The sequence below is a fragment of the Mirounga angustirostris genome, unplaced genomic scaffold (assembly GCF_029215605.1).
Source record: "Mirounga angustirostris isolate CCGP_5_RB_7025 unplaced genomic scaffold, mMirAng1.0.hap1 SCAF_11, whole genome shotgun sequence".
NCBI lineage: Eukaryota > Metazoa > Chordata > Mammalia > Carnivora > Phocidae > Mirounga > Mirounga angustirostris.
The window spans coordinates 111,210,551-111,216,550 of NW_026991719.1; positions in this window are offsets into that span (position 1 = coordinate 111,210,551).

Here is a 6,000-nt window from a genome sequence, read left to right on the forward strand (position 1 = left end):
ATAATGATGCACAAATGTATGTCCATCAATTGTAACACATGTCCCACTCTGGAGGTGATGCTCATAGTGGGGGAGGCTGTGCATGTGTGGGATTGTGTTAGGAGGTGGGGCCTTTGGGGGGTGACTAAGTCATGGGGGTGGGGCCCTCCTGAATGGGATTAGTTCCTTTATGAAAGAGACCCCAGAGAGCTCTCCTGTGCTCTTGCTGTTATATGAAGACCCAACGAGAAGTAAGCAGTCTGCAACCTGGAGTAGGGCCCTCACTAGAACCCGATCATGCCAGCACCTAGATCGCGGACTTCCATCAATAACGGTATTTGTTTATGCTGGATTTGGAAACTTTGAACCGAACAACAAATTGTAAAAAATGAAATTCGAAGATGTTCCTATCTACAGTATATCAGCATAGGGAAAACTACCAAACTCTAGAAGCCAGTGGTATAAGGAGGCTTAATAAGATTTAGTCATCCTCGGGCGCCTGGGTGGCTCAGTCGGTTAAGCGACTGCCTTTGGCTCAGGTCAGGATCCTGGAGTCCCGGGATCGAGTCCCGCATCGGGCTCCCTGCTCGGCGGGGAGTCTGCTTCTCCCTCTGACCCTCTCCCCTCTCATGTGTTCTCTCTCTCTCTCTCAAATAAATAAATAAAATCTTTTTTTTTTTTTTAAAGATTTAGTCATCCTCCTGTCTATATCAGTCAGCTAGAGATGCAGAAAAAGTAGGGGATATATATGTTGTTGTAGCTGCTGCTGGTGATGCTGGTACAGAAAATTGGTCTTATTTATCTAACTGTGGAATGTGGTTACAAAGTCTCTAAAAGGGTGCTGTCACCTCAGCCGGGGTAGGAGGGAAAACTCATGGGCTAAAACCTACAAACTTGATCTGGAAACCTGTAAGAACAAACAAACGCATCACCATTCTTGTTGCCTCTGACCTTGGGGACAAGGGTGTCTGCAGAATCCAGGGCCCTGCTTCACGGGGCTAAACCCGAACATCCACGAGATAGAGGGACTGAGGGAGAATCCAGGAGGATGTCACAAACACTTCCACTGGCTCCTTCCAGTGGTTGTAATGTGTGCCATCGAACCAAGTGAACACGTTACAGTGGGCGCCCGCTTGTCAGTTTGGCACCTGTGAACATCTCTGTAAACCACATTTCATCTTTAAGTGAAGGCCATAACAAAACCAGATTCCTGGCTAACACGATACAAGACTCTCTGCTTATGACGGAGAATATGTTAACCCTTTTCCTAAAGAGGGTACAAAGCTCAATTTTTGCCTTTAGGTCTTTGTCATTCTTTGGTTGCTGAAATCACCCTTGCCTTTATTTTTTTATTTTTGAGAGAGAGAGAGAGTGCATGAGTGTGTGTGGGGGGAGAGGGGCAGAGGGGGAGAGAGAGAATCTTAAGCAGGCTCCACGCCCAGCACGGAGCCCGCTGTGGGGCTCGATCTCTCGACCGTGAGATCATGACCTGAGCTGAAACCAAGAGTCGGACGCTTAGGAGACCCAGGTGCCCCTCCTCTGCCTTTAATATCCTGCATCTTAAATACTGAGAAATAAAGTTAGCTCACATTAACACATTCTATGTTAGTAGCTAAGGGGCTGAGAGGGGATGAAACCCCAAAATATTTGGTGGGGTGCCTGGGTGGTGTTAAGCATCTGCCTTCAGCTCAGGACATGATCTCAGGGTCCTGGGATTAAGCCCCACATCAGGCTCCCTGCTCACTGGGGAGTCTGCTTCTCCCTCTGCTCCTCCCCCCCAGCTCGTGCTCTCTCTCTCAAATAAATAAAATCTTAAAAAAAATAAGAAAATATTTTGTTACTATGTATGTAAAATTATTCATATCAAAATAAAGTAACACTCATACCCTATTATAGTCCTTGATTCTGCAAATGGCTGTGTGGTCACTTCTCTCATTATCCATTCCACATTCCCTTAACCCTCAGCAAGCACCTTGCCTGGTGATGGTCCTGTTCCTATTGGGGTGACCCAAACCTTTATTCCTGATGCTCACGGGCATTAGCAGTCCTGAGTCGATTAACTTGGTGTAGTTTCCATTGACCGTAGTAAGTGGACGTGGGAGTATTGACGTGGGAGTATCTCTTGCATTCACACATACACCTGCTTACTCCCCTTCTGACCAAGGGTCCCTGAATTAATCAAACCCCACACTTGACTTGGTTAAAGAGCCAAAACCTCGTGTATGAAGGGGACGCTTCTCAAGGAAGGAAGCTTCTAAAAACGTTTCCGTTATTATCTTTCTCCCATGCGTACCCAAAGGGGCCTGCAACCCTTTACTAGTGTGACTGTCCACTGGGGATGAGAAATATTCAGATTTGTCCATGATTGCAGGACCCCGGCACAGGACCCCGGCTCCGTACGGGCACTAGTGTCCTGGACCCACGAAACGTCATTCTGGTCCTTTGGAACAACAGTGGGCTTACTACTGGGCCTTAGCAGGATTGAATGCTTGACCAGGGGACACCGAGTCCCCGTGCCGCCTGAGCCGTCCGTCCTAACCTGGGTGCTTTCCGACCCACCAAGTCACAGCCGGGGGGGTGCACACAGGCACCCCTTTTCAAATGGAAGCGATGTGTGCAAGATCAACCCATGCAGGTCCCGAAGACGCAAGGGCTCTGCATGAGGAAGCGGCCCCAAACCCACGGCTCCGACTCCAGCCGCCTAACTTCTTTCTCTGGCTTGGAAGAATTCCAAGATGTTCTCCATGCTCTTTGCCCTCTGGTGTTCTCCCATCATGACGTGACAGGACAGAAAGGACTCTGCAGACGGAACTAAGATTGCTAATCATTTGACCTTTATAGTGGGATGAGCGGGAGCGCCCAGGCCGAGGTGGTAAGGAAGCCCGAGAAGAATTGGATGTGTCATCGCTGACTTGGAGATGAACAGAGCCACAGGACAAGGGCCTGAGCGTGGCCTCTAGAGGTGACACTGAGCCCTAGCCAACGGCCTGTGGGAAAGGCAGCATCTATCTGTCTCATAGCACAAAGGACCTGAACCCGGCCACCCATCCCCATGAATCTGGACGCGCATCCCACCCCAGAGCTTCCAGGTGAGAACCCAGCTTGGCTAACATCTTGACTCCGGCCTTTTAGGCCCTGAAGCAGAGAACCGAGTGGAAACCACCCAGACTTCTGAGCTACAGGACTGTGAGAGAAGAAAGAACAAAGACTGTTCCAAGCCTCTAAGTCTGGTAAAATTGTGGAAGCTGCTAAGTTGGGGGTAATTTGTCACGCAAAATAAAAAATGAATAAACACCCTCTCTGAATGGGGATCCACATACGCTCGTGTGGATTTCGCTAAAACCAGCTGGCTAGAGAAGCGATACATGAAGCCTGGATTATAGATAGTTCTTCCTCATAGGCAGGCCCTGCCGATCCTCGTTTCCTTCCCCACAAGAAGGGAAACAGTCGAAATGATTTACAGTCGGATACACCGGAGTGACACTTAGTCTAATGTGTAGCCCGTAGGAGGAGGCGCTTGTGGGTTGGTGGGCGAAGGGCCTGTGAAAATCCACTCCAGCACACGAGCGGTGAGAACACGGGCAAACCCTGTCCCAGTAAAGGGTTTCGGGACCGTGCAAACAACCCAAGCCTGGCAACAACCGGAAGGGCGTTCCGTCAGGAGAGACGGCTCCATCCCAGCAGGGACAGTGAGCTTTGGGCTGTTGTGACCAGCACTGTTCCCTCCGCCCTCTCCTCAGCTCCGTGGTGGCCCTGAAACCAAGGACCTCACGGGCACAGTAGCTCCGAACACCGCCACCTGTCAGCCGCGGGAGGGGACTAAACCGATTGCAGCTCCCCACAACTCTCTCTTGCCAGCCAGTTGGCGCCGTTGGACGTGCCTGGTGACTCCCTGAAAAGCACCACTCCTGGGGCTCGTCCATCACCGAACAGTCTGGAGCTCGCTCTGTGGGCACAGCCCTGTTCCCCATCTTAAGGTGCCAGGCAGGACCCCTGTAAGGAGGGTTGAATAGAAGGGACAACAGTAGGCAACCTTGTTTCTGATCTCACAGGCAATACTTCTAATTTTTCACCTAGGAATAATGTATGCTGTATTTCTGTAGATTTATTTTTATTTTTATTTTTTGATTTCTGTAGATTTATATACCCTTCTCAACAAATGCTTTTAACTTTTTCTTCATGAATAGTTGTTGCTTTTTATCCCGTTTTTTTGCATTCTTTGGGATGATCATGTGACATTCCTCTTTTAGTGTGTTAATAAAGTGCCTGGTTATATTGCCTGTAAGCCCCAAATTCACTCTTGTCCTGCTCTGTGGAAGTGTTCTGGGGCCTTTAAATTTTTCTTGTAGCGGTTGTTACGGAAGATTTCCTCTAGGGGGCGCCAGAGTCAAGGGAAAAGTTTTCGCTTCCTGGTTCTGGGCAGTTGACCCCGCAGGCTCCTGGGGGGCATGAGGCTTCTCCTGCACCAGGCTCTGCACCGCACACAGCTTCTCGGGGACCAGGCTGCTGCAGGGCGGTGTGGCCGGCAGCACCCCAAGTCCCGCAGCTTCCCTGACACCTCCCTGGGGCAGTAATAATAGATCAGAGTCTTCTGGTGAGAAATACTTTGCCTTGTGTGCTCTCTCTCAGCCCTGACAGGGTACTTCCTGGGTGCTCAGCTCTGAGCAGGAGAGTCTTCCTTGTGGGAGCTAACTCAATCCTTGGGCAATTCCACCTTGAGTGCTTTAATTGGGCCAAGGAATGGCCGGGGCAGGGGGTGGGGGTGGGTGGTGGGCTTTTCTTTGAATGTTCTATCTCAACAATGGCCGGGTGAACAATGTGGGGGGATAGACTGTCTTGGGTGCTGTAACAGATGACTGGGTGGCCTAAGAAGCACCAGCAATTTATTTCTTACAGTTCTGAGGCTGGAAGTTCAAGACCAGGGTGCCAGCACGGACAGGTTCTGGCGAGGGACCTCTTCCAGGTGGCAGACGGCTGACTTCTTGTAGCCTCATGTGGCAGAAAGAGAGCCTCATGTGGCAGAAAGAGAGCCTCCTCCAGGGCACTAATCCCACTCCCATAAAGGTGGAGCCCCCATAGTGTAATTACCATGGAAGCGGAGCCCTTATGATGCAGTTACCTCTCAGAGATCCCAGCTGCAAATACCACCGTACTGGGATTAGGGTTTCATATATGAATTTAGGGAGCCAGGCACAAACATCCAGCCCACCGCAGGTGCTCTCTTTCAGTTCTGGGGACAGTAGCTGCTCCTTATATCCCCTCTTCCTCTATTTAGAGTTCTCCTTTACCTCTTACCAGACAATCCCTTGTTACTCTATTTCCCCCCTGTTATAGTTAATAATTGTTTGTATTAAACATTTACTGTTCAAATTACTCTGTGGTTTCTCTCTACTGATGTGATGCGCTCTGAAACCGAGCTGGTGGTGTGGGTAAGATGGTCCCCGAGGCAGACCCTTCGGATGAGATTTTGCTGTTGGTTTGGTTGTGTCTTTGGGCTTGAGCGCAGTGCTGTTTCTTGCCAGTGGTAAACGGGATAAAAGTAATCCATGGGGGCGCCTGGGTGGCTCAGTTGGTTGAGCGACTGCCTTCGGCTCAGGTCATGATCCTGGAGTCCCGGGATCGAGTCCCGCATCAGGCTCCCTGCTCGGCGGGGAGTCTGCTTCTCCCTCTGACCCTCCCCCCTCTCATGTGCTCTCTGTCTCTATCTCATTCTCTCTCTCAAATAAATAAACAAAATCTTTAAAAAAAAAGAAAATTGTCCTAGGGCGCCTGGGTGGCTCAGTTGGTTAAGTGACTGCCTTCGGCTCAGGTCATGATCCTGGAGTCCCGGGATCGAGTCCCGCATCGGGCTCCCTGCTCGGCAGGGAGTCTGCTTCTCCTTCTGACCCTCCTCCCTCTCATGCTCTCTGTCTCTCATTCTCTCTCTCTCAAATAAATAAATAAAATCTTAAAAAAAAAAAAGTGATCCATGGCATGCAGTGATGTCACAATTTGTCAGACTGTCACAGTGGATGATTGTGA